The 21,076-nt window shown below is 37.9% G+C and overlaps 1 protein-coding gene across 5 annotated transcripts in view; it reads left to right on the forward strand.

Annotated features, from left to right (window-relative positions):
• Positions 1-21,076, forward strand: part of SYNPO2 (synaptopodin 2) — a 171,807-nt gene that overhangs the window by 115,772 nt on the left and 34,959 nt on the right. The window lies entirely within an intron of this gene.

Below are 21,076 nucleotides of genomic sequence, written 5' to 3' on the forward strand. Positions count from 1 at the left end.
GAATGCATTTTGGGAACAAAAATATGACAGACTCACAATTTGTGGTACTTATCCCATTTAAAAATGTCAATATCAAAAGAAGAAACTAATAAAGATCTGGTAAGCATCACTAATAATTGTATATAAAATAATGAATTAAAGTTAGGTAATCCCCAAAGAAGCATGCAGATTGTTTATTTCTTTATTTTCTTTGTAACACTTACAATATCTTATCTTTATATGGATACATCTGGAAGTAGCTGCTCTAATTCAGCTCTTGAGAGCAAGGATTATCTGCATAGCCAGGGTATCACCACATGCTGACATGGTCTGTCTCATTACATTTACCTTTCAATCTACATTTATTGTCAACCAAGTTTTTCTTTGTTTTATGCTTGCAACAATTTTTGTGACCATCCTAAATTACCTCATATTTCTTCAGGTTCACTTAATTTCTTGGTTTGTTGCATCTTTATTTTACTGTTGTTTTCATTACATTTTGGGACTTCTAAGGGTTATGGACATCACATGAGGCAATGTACTTGGCTCTTTGTACCAGGTAGAAAGACATGATCTCTAATGTCAAGAGGCTTACAAACAATTCTCTCCCTCCCCTTCTCTTTCTCTCTCTCTTTCTCTCTCTCTCTCTCTCTCTCTCACACACACACAGACACACAGACACAGAAGGAGCCTGAAAATCCCCAAAACAAAAAAGAACAAAGGTAAATATATATATATATTTACTTTTATATATTATATACTAAATATATATATTTAAAATAGACATACTGTCTACTTTACCACTAACTTTTTTAAAAACTGGAAGGCACGAGAGAAAAAGATCATCCTGAAATGTTAAAAAACAAACAAACAAACATAAAACAAAATGATTTCATCTGGTAGTTTGACTTTAAAATTATTGAGCTAGAGGCACATAAAGTACTTACTTAGATTTATGTCTATAAGCCTTATATATGGCATGGTCATATGCTTATATGGCATAAATCAAAACCTATGTTTCATGATACTCTGTTCATCATTTATCAGCCAACAGCTTCGCTCTTGGGAACCAAATCCACATTGCACTCATCAGCGGCACCAGAGTGAAGCCACGTTGGCCTTGGTCTTCATGTTCATGTCTTAGCTCCTAGTGCTAGGAGTGTCACTCTATGTTTGCTACAATCACACCCTTTCCTATTTTAATATGGATTTTAATGGTTTTTTAACCACTGATATTGGGGGACTGACAAAACATTTATTTGTACACTTATATGTGAACATCATCTTATACTTCTGCTGCATGTATTTTGTTTTAAGGAATATGAACATGTCAAGTATATATGTGTTAATAGAGGAATATATGAGAATGGATCACACATGTAGACCCATGAAGAATTTGTAATATACATTATTATTTTCCAGAGGAGGAGGAAGGGAATAGAGACAAATAAATGAAACACAAATGGGAGACTAAATTTTGCAGCAGAGAATGCAACAGCTTTCCATTTCTGAGAGGCTTTGTTCAGGAACTCAGCTATATTCATCTTCATAGATTTCATAGTACAGTACCTTGCACATATTAGGTGATTAATACTTACTTGTTGGATTAAGTCAATCTTGATGAGTTTAGTGCCCCTCTCGCTGTGGGTACTGGTGATTATCTGTGATTATCAAGGCAAGTCATATATCCAGTCTTTTAAGATGGGACTCCAATTGCCAGTTCTTCCTGGGTCTATCCTAGACCAGCAAGCCTAGAACACTACCTACTGCTGGAGGTACTCAGTACTTAGTGAATGAATGAACACCTTCCAAACTGAGGGGAAATGAGCAGTGGAAATTTGCGAGCACACTGGTTTAAATTGCACAGGGTTTTTTTTTTTTTTTCTTGGCAAAGCAAGCTTTGAATGAAGTGTCTTAGCAAATATAAATGAGATTAAACAGTAACAGAAATTATGATGTTATTATAAAAGATGGATGCCAAAACATTTATTTGAAAAGAAAAAGTAGGTATTTAATGTTTTCATTGAAATCCAAATTGTTTGGTAGCAAGATGAGGAGACTCAACATTACTTACATTTTATTTTACAAACAATTTTTAAGATTATAAAAGTTCATCACAAGAAATTAATGTTTATTTCCTTTAAAAGCATAATTTATATATGATGCTGTGTAGTTTAAGTAATTTTTTTTGCTGAACTTTAACTCTTATTAAATATTTTAATATATTTATGTGCCATTTAATTGCTCCATTTCCTTCAAATATTAGAAGATGCCATATTATTTACAACTAATTTAACTAATGTGGAGATCATTTTTTCTATAAAACAAGCACTTAGTAATTTCATCTCTTTGCTTCAGGTTTATGTAATAATAGAGAGGAAATGGAAATTTCATCATATTTAGTTTCAATGAAAATCAAGAACAAATGAAAACCCCTTGTCTTCAGCATGTTAAATTTTGTGATCAGGTAGAGACTTAATAAAAATTATAGTCATTGTACATCTAGCACAAATATTATCACATGCTTCATAAAGATTGTTGTATGCTTGCAGTGGATACAAAATATTTTTGTAGAGCTAGTTATTGGCAAGCATGATCTGCCTAGGGATAAAATTTGGGCTATAGTTTTTACACATGGGTAGTCCGTCTTCAGCAGCACACCAGCTTACATTAAGTTTGCCACTTCTGACCCAGGGAGTCTTGGCTTTGGAACACCTTTGCTTTCAAAACAGTAAGAAGCATATAGTTTAAATAAAAGAACATGCCAAAAAATCTCAAAATAATGATCATAGACTTATCTTCTAGTCTGCCTGAAAAATATGATTATTTGAAGCTCAATAGAGTTAATTATATGGTTCCTTGTAGGAAAGCCACTCAGACATTCAAAGATTTGCCTGTTTCACACACACACACACACACACACACACACACACACACACACACACACACACACACGTTAACATAATTGATTGGCCCCCAAAATATTTCCCTGAAGTATTTTATAGAAAATAACGCCATGTTCTGTCAAATAATGGACCTCAGAATCACCCGGGGAAGCTCATTAAAAATGCAGATACCCAGGTTCCCGCTTCTAAGAATCGGCTTCCATGGAAGGCAGGGGAATAAAAGCGGGGTTCTGTACTTTGAAAGTCCTCTCCAGGAAAGCCTGATATTTGCCAGAAGTTATTAACCACCATCTTGTAATAGAAGGCCATTAATGGTTTATGAGTCTTTAGTACAGCCCAGTCTCAAACACTAGTGTGTAGAGAAATCACCTGGGAATCTTGTTAAAATGCAGATGTTGATTTGGTAAGTCTGGGTTGCGGGTTGAGATTCTGTGCTTCTCACAAGCCTCCAGGTGATTCCAGTGCTGATGGTCTATGAGCCTCACCTTGAATAGCAAGGATGGGTTTTTCTCCATAACCATTTTGTAGGGTTACACCTGTCAGCTCACTTACATAGTAATTGTTCTGAGTACTCTATTAGATACTATAGTATTCGTGGAAGGTGGTATTGTGTTGTGAAAAAATAGGTCATCCAGTAAGCACTGACTGAGCGTTTACCATGTGTTAGGCTCTATGCCTTTGCCTCACTGACTTCCCTTGCCCCTCTGCATGAAGCTAACATTAATTTGTCTTTTAGGAGTGTATTAGTCCGTTTTCACACTGCTGATAAAGACATACCCGAGACTGGGAAGAAAAAGAGGTTTAACTGGACCTACAGTTCCACATGGCTAGGGAGGCCTCAGAATCATGGTGGGAGGCAAAAGGCACTTCTTAGATAGCAGCGGCAAGAGAAAATGAGGAAGATGCAAAAGTGGAAACCCCTGGTAAAACCATCAGCTCTAGTGAGACTTATTCACTACCCTCAGAACAATATGGGGGAACCGCCCCTGACTCAAATTATCTCCCACCAGGTCCCTCCCACAACATGTGGGAATTATGGGAGTACAATTCAAGATGAAATTTGGGTGGGGACACAGAGCCAAACCATGTCAAGGAGAAACCGTCTTCTTTGAGAAGCCTTGCCTGCTATGTGCTATGTGCTGTGCACTTCCATTGTATACTGTGTTCACTTTGATCATATAAATTATCATGTTGAGTTGTAGTTATCTACTCTTTTACACATTTTAGAATATAAGACTCTCAAGGGCATTATTCGTTATTTCAGTTCGGAGCCCATAACACTGTTTGTCACATTAAAGACAATCAGCTAATATATAGTATAATAAACTAATTAACCAAATGAGGTAACATAAGCAAAGTTTTAAGCTACAACTCCATTTCCTTACATAAGTTCAACACAGACCCCTGGCTGAGTAAAGAGAGAGAGTAGCTGAGGGTTCTTGCCTGCCTCTGCAAGGCTCTCCTTAGCTAGCTCTGGCCCAGGATCTTTTTGGCAAGATGGTAACATTCATGTAGGCTCTCCTCAATCTGAAATAAATAGGAGAACTATTAGTCAATCGCAGCAGGGAGCATGACTGGTTTTAAAACGCATTAACAGAACACTTACGTGGACACCAAGGGCACTTGGCATGACCCTGGTTTCCCTTCTTGAAGTACAGGATTTGGAAATCACTACCACAGCCCAGTTCAGCTCACATGGACCTGCCAAGACCAGCAGAGTGCACAGGAGGTCCAGCAGAGTGCACAGGAGGTGCGGCAGCACCTGGGGTAGTGCCTTTGCTCCAGCGCCTCACTCTGCTTCGATGCATACATTTATCTCCATAAATTGCAACCAAGCTGACACAGTGATCGTTTTTAAGTTTTACTGATTGCCTTGTGACCTTACCTCTCTCATGGGGCCAGAATAATGATGGCGAAATACAGTGATTGGCAGGTACAGCTGTGGAGTCGCTTATTGAGTGATGGTGGGACCGTTGCCTTTGCTGGGGAAGACTCAGGTATCTCTGATGTCCAACATTCAATAGGAGCAAATCTTTTGCACAAATGCACTGGGAATTCCCTATGTATTACAATACTTTTGTAGTAATCTCATACCCTAAAGAGACTATGAAAAAAGAATAAATAGAAAGTAATAGGTTTAGGAGTGCCTGTTGACCTGGGCATTAAGAAAAGTGGAGACAGACTTTTGGGTAAAATTCAATCTTCCCATATTGTCATTTATTCAGCACATATTTATTGCAGTCTACTATGTGCAAAACACATGTCAGGTTGTGGGAGATACAAAGATCTTTGTGTTGCAATCTTAGCTCTCAAGGAATTTCAACCAGCCAATAGTTTGGAAGCTAAATGGGAGCTATTTCCAAAGTAACCTTGATATAGTAGCTTGGCAAAGATTTTCTTCTCCCCTTCCTCTCCTTTCTATAGACTTTTTTTTTTTTTTTTTGAGATGGAGTCTTACTCTGTCACCCAGGTAGGAGTGTAGTGGTGCCATCTTGGCTCACTGCAACCTCCACGTCCCGGGTTCAAGTAATTCTCCTGCATTAGCCTCCCGAGTAGCTGAGATTACAGCTCCGAGTACCTGCCACCACGCCTGGCTAATTTTGTATTGTCAGTAGAGATGTGGTTTCACCATGTTGGCCAGGTTGGTCTTGAACTCCTGACCTCAAGTGATCTGCCTGCCTCAGTCTCCCAAAGTTCTGGGATTACAGGGATGAACCACCATGCCCAGCCACCTCTCTGTAGACTGAATCTATAGAACTGGGCTGAAACTGTTTGCCTCTCCATTCCTCCTGCCAGCATCGCCAGAGTGATCTTTAGCCTGAATTGGTTGTTGGTTTTAGTCTTGCTCTTTTAGCACATGGTTCCTTTTTTTTTGAATTTTACTTTAAGTTCTGGGATACATGTGCAGAACGTGCAGGTTTGTTACATAGCTATACATGTGTCATGGTGGTTTGCCGCACTTATCAACCTGTCGTCTTGGCTGTAAGCCCTGCATGGATTAGGTATTTGTCCTCATGCTCTCCCTCCCCTTGCCCACTTGACCCTGACAGGTTCCAGTGTGTGATGTTTCCCCTCCTGTGTCCATGTGTTCTCATTGTTCAACTCCCACTTATGAGTGAGGACATGTGATTTTGGTTTTCTGTTCCTGTATTAGTTTGCTGACAATGATGGTTTCCAGCTTCATCCACGTCCCTTCAAAGGACATTAACTCTTTCTTTTTTAGGGCTGCACAGTATTCTATGGGGTATATGTGTCACATTTTCTTTACCAGTCTATCACCGATGGGCATTTGGGTTGGTTCCAAGTCTTTACCATTGTGAATAGCAGCACATGGTTCTTAAAAGGCAGCGTTTTCTGGTTTCTGTCAGCCTATCTTCCCTAGATCAGACCTTACTTCTACTTACTCTTGCATTGCCTTCAGTGGAACTTCCTCCTGTCCAACTCAGATACTCAAAAATGCTTACACATGGAATTCCTGTCCCTTTAGACCAGTTATTCTCAAAGTGTCATCTGCAGACCTCTGGTGGTCTCTGAGATACTTTCAGGCCAAAATAATTTTCGTAATAATACTAAGGTGTTATTTGTCCTTTTCACCATGTTGACATTTGCATGGATGGTACAAAAACAATAGGCCTGAAACCACTTGCACCTTAGCCCTTAGCATTCAAGACAGTGACACATAAATGTACCAGAGGCCTTTGTGTTCCTCACTCTCATACATTTGGCTTAAAAAACATGATGCCAGTTTCACATAAGGATATCCTCTTTTATATATATATATATATATATATATATATATATATATATATATATATATATAAATTATACTTCAAGTTCTAGGGTACATGTGCACAATGTGCAGGTTTGTTACATATGTATACATGTGCCATGTTGGTGTGCTGCACATATTAACTCGTCATTTACATTAGGTATATCTCCTAATGCTATCCCTCCCCCCTCCCCCCACCCCACAAAAGGCCCCAGTGTGTGATGTTCCCCTTCCTGTGTCCAAGTGATCTCATTGTTCAATTCCCACCTATGACTGAGAACATGCACTGTTTGTTTTTTTGTCCTTGTGATAGTTTGCTAAGAATGATGGTTTCCAGCTTCATCCATGTCCCTGCAAAGGACATAAACTCATCCTTTTTTATGGCTGCATAGTATTCCATGGTGTATATGTGCCACATTTTCTTTTTTTTTTTTTTTTGAGACGGAGTCTCGCTGTGTCTCCCAGGCTGGAGTGCAGTGGCGTGATCTCGGCTCACTGCAAGCTCCGCCTCCCGGGTTCACGCCATTCTCCCGCCTCAGCCTCCCAAGTAGCTGAGACTACAGGCGCCCGCCACCACGCCCGGCTAGTTTTTTGTATTTTTAGTAGAGACGGGGTTTCACCATGTTAGCCAGGATAGTCTCGATCTCCTGACCTCGTGATCCACCCGCCTCGGCCTCCCAAAGTGCTGGGATTACAGGCTTGAGCCACCGCGCCCGGCCGCTATGTGCCACATTTTCTTAATCCAGTCTATCATTGTTGGACATTTGGGTTGGTTCCAAGTCTTTGCTATTGTGCATAGTGTCACAATAAACATACATGTGCATGTGTCTTTATAGCAGCATGATTTATAATCCTTTGGGTATATTCCCAGTAATGGGATGGCTGGGTCAAATGGTATTTCTAGTTCTAGATCCTTGAGGAATCACCACACTGTCTTCCACAATGGTTGAACTAGTTTACAGTCCCACCAACAGTGTAAAAGTGTTCCTATTTCTCCACATCCTCTCCAGCACCTGTTGTTTCCTGACTTTTTAATGATTACCATTCTAACTGGTGTGAGATGGTATCTCATTGTGGTTTTGATTTGCATTTCTCTGATGGCAAGTGATGATGAGCATTTTTTCATGTGTCTGTTGGCTGCATAAATGTCTTCTTTTGAGAAGTGTCTGTTCATATCCTTCGCCCACTGTTAATGGGGTTGTTTTTTTTTTTCTTGTAAATTTGTTTTTTTTTTTTTTTTTTTGAGGCGGAGTCTTCACTCTGTCGCCCAGGCTGGAGTGCAGTGGCACCATCTCGGCTCACTGCAAGCTCCGCCTCCCGGGTTCGTGCCATTCTCCTGCCTCAGCCTCCCGAGTAGCTGGGACTACAGGCGCCCGCCACCGTGCCCGGCTAATTTTTTTTGTATTTTAGTAGAGACGGGGTTTCACCGTGTTAGCCAGGATGGTCTCGATCTCCTGACCTCGTGATCCGCCCGCCTCGGCCTCCCAAAGTGCAGGGATTACAGGCGTGAGCCACCGCGCCCGGCCTTCTTGTAAATTTGTTTGAGTTCTTTGTAGATTCTAGATATTAGCCCTTCGTCAGATGAGCAGATTGCAAAAATTTTCTCCCATTCTCTAGGTTGCCTGTTCACTCTGATGGTAGTTTCTTTTGCTGTGCAGAAGCTCTTTAATTTAATTAGATACAATTTGTCAATTTTGGCTTTTGTTGCCATGGCTTTTGGTGTTTTAGACATGAAGTCCCTGCCCATGCCTATGTCCTGAATGGTATTGCCTATCTTTTCTTCTAGGGTTTTTATGGTTTTAGGTCTAACATTTAAGTCTTTAATCCATCTTGAATTAATTTTTGTATAAGGTGTAAGGAAGGGATCCAGTTTCAGCTTTCTACATTTGGCCAGTTTTCCCAGCACCATTTGTTAAATAGGGAATCCTTTCCCCATTTCATTTTTTTGTCAGGTTTGTCAAAGATCAGAGAGTTGTAGATGTCTGGCATTATTTCTGAAGGCTCTGTTCTGTTCCATTGGTCTATATCTCTGTTTTGGTACCAGGACCATGCTGTTTTGGTTAATGTAGCCTTGTAGTATAGTTTGAAGTCAGGTAGCGTGATGCCTCTAGCTTTGTTCTTTTCGCTTAGGATTGACTTGGCAATGCGGGCTCTTTTTTGGTTCCATATGAAGTTTAAAGTAGTTTTTTCCAATTCTGTGAAGAAAGTCATTGGTAGCTTAATGGGGATGGCATTGAATCTATAAATTACCTTGGGCAGTATGGCCATTTTCACGATATTGATTCTTCCTATCCATGAGCATGGAATGTTCTTCCATTTGTTTGTATCATCTTTTATTTCATTGAGCAGTGGTTTGTAGTTCTCCTTAAAGAGGTCCTTCACAACCCTTTTAAGTTGGATTCCTAGGTATTTTACTCTATTTGAAGCAATTGTGAATGGGAGTTCACTAATGATTTGGCTCTCTGTTTGTCTGTTATTGGTGTATAAGAATGCTTGTGATTTTTGCACATTGATTTTGTATCCTGAGACTTTGCTGAAGTTGCTTATCAGCTTAAGGAGATTTTGGGCTGAGACGATGGGGTTTTCTAGATATACAATCATGTCATCTGCAAACAGGGACAATTTGACTTCCTCTTTTCCTAATTGAATACCCTTTATTTCTTTCTCCTGACTGATTGCCGGGGCCAGAACTTCCAACACTATGTTGAATACGAGTGGTGAGAGAGGGCATCCCTGTCTTGTGCCAGTTTTCAAAGGGAATGCTTCCAGTTTTTGCCCATTCAATATGATATTGGCTGTGGGTTTGTCATAAATAGCTCATACTATTTTGAGATGCATCCCGTCAATACTGAATTTATTGAGAGTTTTTAGCATGAAGGGCTGTTGAATTTTGTCAGAGGCCTTTTCTGCATCCATTGAGATAATCATGTGGTTTTTGTCATTGGTTCTGTTTATATGCTGGATTGCGTTTATTGATTTGCATATGTTGAACCAGCCTTGCATCCCAGGGATGAAGTCCACTTGATCGTGGTGGATAAACTTTTTGATGTGCTGCTGGATTCGGTTTGCCAGTATTTTATTGAGGATTTTTGCATCGATGTTCATCAGGGATATTGGTCTAAAGTTCCCTTTTTTTGTTGTGTCTCTGCCAGGCTTTGGTATCAGGATGATGCTGGACTCATAAAATGAGTTAGAGAGGATTCCCTCGTTTCCTATTGATTGGAATAGTTTCAGAAGGAATGGTCCCAGCTCCTCCTCGTACCTCTGGTAGAATTTGGCTGTGAATCCGTCTGGTCCTGGACTTTTTTTTTGGTTGGTAGGCTATTAATTATTGCCTCAATTTCAGAGTCTGTTATTGGTCTATTCAGAGATTCAGCTGCTTCCTGGATTATTCTTGGGAGGGTGTATGTGTCGAGGAATTTATCCATTTCTTCTGGATATTCTAGTTTATTTGTGTAGAGATGTTTATAGTATTCTGTGATGGTAGTTTGTATTTCTGTGGGATCGGTGGTGATATCCCCTTTATCATTTTTTATTGCATCTATTTGATTCTTCTCTCTTTTCTTCTTTATTAGTCTTGCTAGTGGTCTATCAATTTTGTTGATCTTTTAAAAAAAACCAGCTCCCAGCTTCAATGATTTTTTGAAGGGTTTTTTTGCATCTCTATCTCCTTCAGTTCTGCTCTGATCTTAGTTATTTCTTGCCTTCTGCTAGCTTTTGAATGTGTTTGCTCTTGCTTCTCTAGTTCTTTTAATTGTGGTGTTAGGGTGTCAATTTTAGATCTTTCCTGCTTTCTCCTGTGGGCATTTAGTACTATAAATTTCCCTCTACATACTACTTTAAACGTGTCCCAGAGACTCTGGTAGGTTGTGTCTTTGTTCTCGTAGGTTTCAAAGAACATATTTATTTCTGCCTTCACTTCGTTATGTACCCAGTAGTCATTCAGGAGCCAGTTGTTCAGTTTCCATGTAGTTGAGCGGTTTTGAGTGAGTTTCTTAATCCTGAGTTCTAATTTGATTGCACTGTGGTCTGAGAGACAGTTGGTTAAAATTGCTGTTCTTTTGCATTTGCTGAGGAGTGCTTTACTTCCAACTATGTGGTCAATTTTGGGAAAAGTGTGGTGTGGTGCTGAGAAGAATGTATATTCTGTTGATTTGGGGTGGAGAGTTCTGTAGATGTCTATTAGGTCTGCTTGGTGCAGAGCTGAGTTCAATTCCTGGATATCCTTGTTAACTTTCTGTCTCGTTGATCTGTCTAATGTTGATAGTGGGGTGTTAAAGTCTCCCATTATTATTGTGTGGGAGTCTTTGTAGAGACTCTTTGTAGGTCTCTAAGGACTTGCTTTATGAATCTGGGTGCTCCTGTATTGGGTGCACACCTAAGGATATCCTGATGAAGCAATTAAAGTTTGATTTTTATTAAATCTTGAGTGCACATCTTTTTAATATTCTGTGTGACAAAATGAAAAGTACATATAAAGCACTTTGGCTGGACAGTGAAATGCAATGTTTACCTCACGGGAGAATTTGTAGGAAATTGTTTGAATCACAAGCCATACTAGCCCTTTTTTAAATTTATGGGACATCATTTTTATTTTAAAGAATGACAGACAAAATATGGTTATTCAGACTTTGATATTCAGCAGATATTTTCTAGAAAATAAGCAAAGTCATCCTGCCCATTTAAGAAAACTGACAATATTTGAACTTTCAAAGGAAAGTTAAAATTTTAAGAAACTGTCATCTGCCACTGTGAATTTGATAGCATCCCAATACTTAAAGACTTCTCTGATGAGATCATTGGCGATATTGAGAATGATTGTTTGATATCGTACAAGGAAATGTGTCAGCATTTGAAAGATGTGCATAACTCAATGAATTGATATTCTCCAAATGATCAATCCAAATGTAACAAAGTCACGCATGCATAAAAGATACATTAAAAATGCAAAATGGACCAATAGATTTTTTTAATTAACAGAGTATGAAAAATTTATTCCTATGGTTTCAGATTCTGCACTGCAACTTTAGAAACTACTGCTTGTTGAGTTCAATGTGATATCAAAGAAGAATATCCAAAATTACCCTATAAGACTATTAATGTACTCCTCCTTTTCCAACTATATAACTGTGTGAGGCTCAATTTTCTTCATGCATTTCAATCAACACATCACAACAGATTGAATGCAGAAGCACATCTGAGAATCCAGCTGTCTTCTATTGAGCTCAGACATTAAAGAGATTTACAGACCAGGCACAGTGGCTCACTCCTGTAATCCCAGCACTTTGGGAGACCAAGGCGGGTGGATCACTTGAGGTCAGGAATTCAAGACCAGCCTGGCCAACATAGTGAAACCTTGTCTCTACTAAAAATGCAAAAATTAGCGGGGCGTGGCAGCGCATGCCTGGAATCCCAGCTACTCAAGAGGCTGAGGCAGAAGAATTGCTTGAAGCTGGGAGGCGGAGGTTGCAGTGAGCCTAGATCGTGCCACTGCCCTCCAGCCTGGGCAACAGAGTGAGACTCCATCTCAAAAATAAATAAATAAATAAATAGATTTACAGAAGTGGGAAATGATACCACTATTCTCACTACAATACCTGTTTTATACAATATGGTTTATTTTTCATAAAAAAGGACTTATGTTAGCATGCAGTGGGTTTGTTGTTTTTCTAATTTAATAAAAATTTATAATTTCTCGTTTTTGATATCTAATATGGTAAATACCAATAGAGAGAACTCAAAACAGAGTATCTTTGCAATTCTTAATTATTTTTAGGAGTCTAAATTTTTCCTAAGACCAAAATATTTAAGAACTGCTTCTGTAGATCACATACTCTTAAACACCGATGATGGCCTAAATGAAATTCCAGTTAAGGCTTTGAAAGTGATCATTTAAACCAGCTCTTCCCTGAAAGGGCAGTCTTTCTGATGTGATTAAATCCCCCTGGCTCCAGCACCAGCCAGTTTTTTTGTCAATCAAACCTCTCAGTATGTGCTGTGGCTGGGGAGGTAGATATTATATCAGTCATGTGAAGACATTATTGGCCCTGTCTTTTCCCCCAGTACCCTACTACAGTAAATGTTCAGTGCAGTCAACTTAGTTTTCTTGAATTAAAACTATGAAAAATATTTATAAATTTGTACAGTTGATACTTTTTAAATTAAAACTTCAATGACAATTTGATGTGATTCTTTCCAAAATGGAAGCACCCTAATACATCTTATATGTATTATAGTTTGACAAAGTATAGAATTAGGAATATGGAGGGAATTCCTTCATTCTCCAAATGTTGAAAATGATTCCCTAATAACTTAAATGCTTTGCTCAAAATCACATGAGTTAGTGACAGAATTAAGACAAGATCTCTAGTTTACTAATAACTGCAAGTCCTCAGCAAAATAATAGAACTTATAAATTTTTAAAAGTCTCTACTCCTGTCATTTGGAGAAAAATTTTTCATTTTACATATGTCTTCTTTATTTGTAGTATTATTTATGAGAAAACCAGAAGAATAAATTGATTCATCTAGTTGAGACAAATACAGGAAAACTTCGTATGTCTAGAGCTATAGAAAAACAGGGAGCTCCAGACAGGTATATTTGTTGAGTATATGAGACATTTATCTCTGAAACTAAACAGTTTCAGAAAAAATAGCAATACAAGCAAGGTATCTGGGACCTTACATTATGGATTCTAATCCATTTCCTTCACTTTATTAATGCAGAAATGCCTCAGGTTCAATTATACCTTCAGATATCAGAAACTCTTTTAACTATTTGGGATGTACTCTTTCCTAAAGGTATCATGTGTTTTTCTGCATCTAATCAGTCTGCTAAAAATGATATAAACATTTTAAATGTCTTGGGATCATTATTATTAATGCCCATTCTCTTACTCGAATAGAGCAGAGGCATTAAGTCCTATTGAGCATATGAGAGTTTTTTACACCTTCAGTGAGTGGCCCAATCTCCTGAGCCTTTTTGTTATTGTTAAGATTTTCGTGTGTTTTTAAATTTGGCTTTTACTCCCTAACTTTGGCGTTTGTATTAACTTTGCCATTTTCCTTTATACAAGATACATGATTTTCTCCCCACTTCAAAACCAAATAACGATGGTAAATAGAATTGTATAAAATCGATGAAATAGACTGAGGATAGGATCCATACACTTTCAGTAATGTCCAGAAGTTTTAGTGAACTTTATTTTCAACTGTATTTTGACCATTCAAAAGACTGTAGGGAGCTTACTTGTAAGTTCTTTAGCTAACTAATTCTTATTAGCATGTTAATTTCTCAGTTAAAAGTTGTATGTCCGGTTAATAAATATGAACTGAGGCCAGACACGGTGGCTCACACCTGTAATTCCAGCACTCTGGGAGGCTGATGTGGGTGGATCACGAAGTCAAGAGTTCGAGACCAGCTTGGCCAACATGGCGAAATCCCGTCACTACTAAAAATACAAAAATTAGCTGTGCATGGTGGCGGGAGTCTCCCAGCTGCTCAGGAGGCTGAGGCAGGAGAATTGCTTGAACCCAGGAGGCGGAGGTTACAGTGAGCAGAGATCGTGCCATTGCACTCCAGCCTGCACGATAAGAGCAAGACTCCATCTCCAAAAAAAAAAAAAAAAAAAAAAAAAAAAAAAAAAAAAAAAAAATCAACTAAAATTTAGGAAACCCAAATAGTGAGTTCTAGTTCTGCTCTCTTTTCTTAGTAATTCTTATTAAAAAGAGTATTTACATAGAGTCTTTTAAATTTTACATGTGCTTTTATTATGAGTTCTTTAAAAAGTATTTTTTCATATTCTGTTTAAATGTTTATAAAAATAATCTGACTGTAGTTCAGAGACCTCTGTGCAATCTTTCATGATTTATCCAACAAAAAGTAGACAGGCACATGTCCTGCTAGGCTCTGATCTACCAGTGTTTGCCTGAAAGAGCTAGGATGTTTACATTCTTAGGAAAGAAAGAAAAGCAGAGAATACCATTCCATATTTGTACTTAGTTTTCTAGCATCATGATGGCTGCTTTATAACAGCTCATAGCAGTTATATTGCAGCATCGTTTCTGCCTGTGGAATCACTTTGGTATGAAGATTCTTAAGTATGCAGCCCCACAAATTAGGGCTCTCATTCCTGTCAAAGATAGTTATTACTCCAGGAAGCTTTCCAAGGTTGCTACCATGAATACTTTTTACTTTTATGGTGACTTGGTCTCTGAGGGTAAGACAATCATCCAAAAGAAAACGTTTTTGTCTGGACATATCTTGGTGACAAGAGGAGGAAAGGTCATGATCTTCAAAACAAAACCCAAAATGAGAGCAGGTTATGAGCTTGAACTGAGGTACTGAGTGTAGATTTGAATTGTAGTGTCTATTTGAATTTACACCTGTCACCTGATTTGAATATACAGTTTTAACTTTATTTTCATTATTTAGACACATGATGTGTAGAAGTGAATCCCAAGGGCTGAGGTTGGTGTTTAGGATCTGGATAGCAAGCCGTCTGAAAGTGGAATTATGAACTGATTTCTAAGACCTTAGCTGCTATCATCTTGCTCTGCCTCCTCTGATCATTCCTCTGGTATTAGTCAAAGAATACAGACCTACCTAAGGCTTTGGTTTAAGAGCCAGCTGGGGTAAGGGAATGCTTACTAAACCTTGTTTTACAGGTATGAGGCAGTTTTGCAAAATGCCTGAAGTGGAAAATTGAGGAAAGGCAGGAGCTTCCGAAAGAGCTACTAGAACATGTATATTACATTTTCTGTCCAAAAAAAAAAAAAAAAAAAAAAAAAAAATCTCTGAAACTTTAGTTGTTGCCTGAGATCACGATCATCTTTTTCATCCTCTCTTAGTTATTGCCAGGCCCCTGAGACTTCATCATGTGGATTGAGAATAGCCCCACATGTGATAGGCAAATTTATGCTAATTTTCTCTTTTTCCATCGATTTCAATAGATTATAATAGTGGATTTAAGGAAGAGATTGTCTTGTTTCTATCACTTACTCTGACATTTTCCAACAGGACTTGTCAATGAATTATACATGAAAATGCAGCTCCTGAGATAAAATTTAGTTCTCCTGACAGCAAGCTGGCATGATTGACAGGCCATATACACAACGCAAAATAATTTATGTACTAGGTCAATGAGAAATCAAATCTGATACCTGCTTTCTAGTCAGTCTTGGAAAACCTGGAAATGAAGAGAGAACAACAGAAGAGAAAAATGAGGTTTCTTTTTTATTTGCAAGGAATTATTTATTCATAAAGCTAAATTAGCATAGCCAAAAGTCTTCTCAGATTTAGTCTATGAAATGTAAATAATGTCGTTAAGTTTCCCAGAGAAATCGTAACTTTCCAATTTCACTTGGTGTTGGTAAAATAAATCTTTCCTGGCATGGATCAAGAAATGGAAATCTCCACAAGTGAGTGAGAATGAGCAATATTTGTCTTTCTGCACATGGCTTGTTTCCCTTAAGATAATGCCCTCCAGCTCCATCCATGTTGTTGCAAATGACAGGATTTCATTTTTTATGACTGAATAATATTCCACTGTGTATATTTCCACTTTTTCTTTATCCATTCATCCACTGATGGACACTTAGGTTGATTCCATATCTTGACTATTGTGAATAGTGCTGCAATAAACTTGGTAGTGCAGATATCTCTTTAATATACTGATTTCCTTTATATTCAATATACAACCAGGAATGGGATTGCTGGCTAGTTCTAGTTTTAATTTTCTGAGGAGCTTCCATGTGGTTCTCCATAGTGACTGGACTAATTTGTATTCCCACCAACAGGGTATGTGGATTCCCCTTTCTCCACATCCTTGCCAGCATGCATTATTAGCTCTCTTTTTGATAAAAGATATAGAGAGTAGAATGATGGTTACCAGAGACTGGGAAGGGTAGTAGAGAAGAGAGGTGGATAAACTGGAGATGGCTGATGGGTACAAAAATACAGTTAGAAGAAATAGGATCTGGTGTTTTGTGGCATAAGATGACTATAGTTAACAGTAATTTATTGTATACTTCAAGATAACTAAAACAGTGCAATTGAAATGTTCCTAGCACAAAGAAATGATAAATATTTGAGGTGATGGACCCCCTAATTACCCTGGTTTGATCATTAGCTTGTATCAAAATATCACATATACCCTATAAATATGTATAACAATTATGTATCCATAATTTTAAATAAAAAGTTTTTAAAGGTGGTAAGCTGCATATTCTCACTTATAAGTGGGAGCTAAATGATAAGAACTTATGAACACAAAGAAGGAAACAACAGGCACAGGGGTTTACTTGATGGGGGAGGCTGGCAGGAGGGAGAAGAGCAGAAAAGATAACTTTTGGGTACTGGGCTTAGTTCCTGGGTGATGAAATAATATGCACAACAACCCCCCATGACAGGTGTTTACCTCTGTAACAAACCTTCACGTGTATCCCTAAACCTAAAATAAAAATTAACAAAACAAAACAAAAAGGTGGTAAGCAATGAAACACAGTATTGCATTTGGTAACTACTGACATTACCAATATCTCTTAGTTATGTGATCTGATTAAATTGGGAGACACTGAAAAAGAATCCAATATTTTCGGGATAAGAACTCGCTCAGGGTCTAATATATTATGTGTGGAATGAGGTCTCTAAAGGAATGTTTTCAATTCCATCATGTGCTCACACAGGTATTTTGTGTCAAATCACAGTTTATGAAAGATAACTATACTCAATTTTGAATTGGTAACACATTGAGTCATAATATTGTCTATTTTTTAATTTTTAAAAATAGTTTACATATAACTGTGTGTGTGTAGTAAGCCAACACATCTGAATTCACCAATCCCTTCTTGAGCACCTCTTTGAGCTGTAGGTACATCATGGAACTTTACACACATTATTTCTAATCCTAATTAAACATCTAGACTGATAAAATTTATTAGCACCATTTTACACTTTAGAAAACTAAAGCTCAGGGTGGTGGCGTAACTCACCTAAGTTCAGACAGGTAGTAAGCATAGGCGCAACACAGTTGAAACCCATGTCTTGTTCCCTCAGAGTTGGTACCCTTTCCCACTACTACATGTGTTTTATGAATCCAAGACTAATGGCTTAAGGAGACTGGTTGATAAGTTCACTGATAGATAATTGGTATCATCAGTACTAATAATTTGTGTGTCTAAATCTAGTTTTGTGATGCACAGTGTCTTTCATTTTCATAAATAAGAACGTTTCCAAGTGTTAGATTCTTTATTCACATAAACATGCACAATTATACAATTATAAAAATACATAATTATGCACAATAGAAGGTAAGGATCTTAGGTACACTAATACATATTTATCCTTCTTGATACTATAAGACCCTGTCATACCATATTTATTTGGTTGAATAGTTCCATAAAAAATGGAAAAAGAGTAGTCCTTCAGAAAAAATTAAGTGACAAGAAAAGTTCTCATCATATGTAACAACGTTCTTGAGGGAAAAAGATTCCTTGTTGTTCAGATCAATGTGAAAGGTCAGTGAAACGCAATCACAGCAGTTGATTGTGAATGTTGACCTCAAAATGTTTTCTCTGAAGGAATGCTAATGACTCTTACCATGATGCACTGGCTTATTTAGATACCATTAAAAGCTCCAACTTGACAAGCAGGATGATGAACTGCGCTTTTCCTATCAAGCAACACATGTTTGGATAACAGGCAGCTCTGTTAAGTTGGGAGATTATTTATTTTTAAAGAATCAATTTTTCATCTTCTTCCGCAATCCCAGTTTAAAACTCAGACGACTCATGGCTGAAAAAGAGAACTTCTACCTAAGATTGGATCTTGGGGTGTACAGAGTATAATGACACCTCTGTTTTATCAACATAAAACCTCCTTGGGCCTCCAAAGGGTGAATTTTCTGTTCGAATCCTGGTATATCTGACTCCATTTAATGAATGATTTTATGCCTCAAAAATATGCCCTATTATTTACCTAATTTTTTTAATAAATAAATTTCAGTAACTGAAATGTGAATAATTCTAACCCTGACACAGATGTTCGTTGTTAGATATTGTTGTATCCTTTACTTATTAAAAATTTTCTTGTGATCTTTCATTTTAAATATTTCATGCAAGACAAAACAAAACAAATATATTTAACAGCTAAATGGATATTTTCAAAATTCGGTGAAATCTTCTTTCTCATTGCTTTTGTGACTTTCTTGTAGTCTTGGAATATTGAGTTCATTTAATATTTTCCAATAAATTAGTATTTTCCAATAAATTAGTATATTCCAATAAATTAGTATATTCCAAAAATAAATTATATTTTCCAATAAATTAGTATATTCTCCTGCAAGAGGTAATGATATTGATTTGTCAGAAATGGGGAAGGCTTTCTATAGATTATAATTTATGACAATAGAAGGATGGGCTCTCCAAGAACAAAACTAATTGAATCACTTCAAATTTCAATAATGCCATTGCTTTGGCTCTTAAAGGTAATATTTTGCTTTCGAGAGTGTCATTTAAAATGAACTTGTAGATGTAAACGTTAAACCTATATGAGTTAACATATGAATTATCATTTAAGACTTTAGCAGGAATTAGTGGGCAACTTTTAGAGATAAATTGAAATACATTTTGTGCCCAGTCAGAAATAAGTCTAGCCATGAAAATATTCTTCAAGAAGTGCCGCCTACCTGGTTTTCACCTCTCTAGGCTCAGAAGCTTTATTTTAATAAAAAGGAATAATACTTGGTAGAAAAAATCTGAAAAAGTATCTTATTCTTAAATTTGAGACTGTATGGTCATCATACATGGTTCATTGAGAACAATTGCACTCATAAAATGAAATCTAAGCACGTTAGTATCACTTAGGGCTCCAGCAGGAAATAGATGGCATGCTCAAGGAAGAATTCAAGATAATGTAATGCAGAGACTAAAAGTAGTCTTAAGGGAACCAACAAATGATAATGAAGCACCCAGAAACCCAGAGATTGAGAGCAGGAAGCTATTATCACCTGTAGGCACAAAGGTACAAGGAGATAATGTGTGTTGTTGGAACCTAACAAGAGTTAAGGCAATGATAGAGGGGCAGGCTGACAGGAGCTGTGACTCTCTAGACTGAAGAACAGAGCCATTGCCAAGCCATGGCCCAGCAGGTCCACCAAGGAGAGCATAGACCTGACCTCTCATTTTCCTTGGTCTTTGATCTCTTACTGGAATAAGAATATTCCAGTAGAATATGACACAATGCTTATGGCAGGGCTGCTGCTTTTACTTTCTGCAAAGTAATCTCTTTTTTATTCCTTTTTTTCTTTTTTTGCTAAAGTGTGCTTAGTACCATGCCTGGAGTAGCTGATTTCAATGAAGCATTTCTCTCTTTGACATACTCCCTAATATCCAGGCTCCCTGGTGCCCCACCATCTATACTGGGATGGTTTTTATCAGTCCATTTAGCTGTACAGCTCTCTCCTCAAACAAGTTGCCCTGTCTTATACCTCCTTCTTATAGTCATGGCATTTCATTCACCTTGGCAATGGGAAGGATTTTAAAATTTATTTTAATGCAGGAGATCACTTTCTCACTGGAGTGAAAAATTATGTTTTAAGACAGGGTCTTGCTCTGTCCTCCAGACTGGAGTGCAGTGGCGTGATCTGGGCTCACTGCAACCTCCACCTCCTGGCTCGAGCAGTCCTCCCACTTCAGCCTCCTGTTTGGCTAGGATCACAGGCATGCACCACTAAGCTGGGCTAATTTTTGCATTATTTGTAATTTTTTTTTTTTTTTTGTAGGGACAGGGTCTTGCCATGTTGAACAGACTGGTCTCAAACTGCTGAACTCAAGAGATCCACCTGCCTCAGCCTCCCAAAGTGCTGGGATTATAGGTGTCAGCCACTGTGCCTGGCCTGAATTATTTTATTTTATTTTATTTTATTTTATTTTTGAGATGGAGTCTTGCTTTGTTGCCCAGGTTAGAGTGCAACGGTGCAATCTTGACTCACTGCATCCTCCACCTCCTGGGTTCATGCAATTCTCCTGCCTCAGCCTCCTGAGTAGCTGGGACTACAGGTGCATGCCACCATGCCCAGCTAATTTTTGTACTTTTTAGTAGAGATGGGGTTTCACCATGTTGGCCAGGCTGGTCTCAAACTCCTGCCATCGTGATCCACCCGCCTTGGCTTCCCAAAGTGCTGGGATTACAGGCGTGAGCCACCATGCCTGACCTGAATAATTATTTTTAATGTCATCAATGTAAGTGTTGAACATCTTTTGTCATTCTGCTCTGTTTTTTATTTCTTTTATTCTGTCTGGTTCCTTTACATTGATTTACTTTCTTTTTTCCTGTTTGCTTACAATGCTATGAATTAAATGTTGATATTATGGTAAATGTTAATACATGATAAAGTGTGTGTCTGTGTGTGTGTTCATAGTGT

This window comes from Macaca mulatta, chromosome 5 (assembly GCF_049350105.2).
Source record: "Macaca mulatta isolate MMU2019108-1 chromosome 5, T2T-MMU8v2.0, whole genome shotgun sequence".
NCBI classification, from domain to species: Eukaryota; Metazoa; Chordata; class Mammalia; order Primates; family Cercopithecidae; genus Macaca; species Macaca mulatta.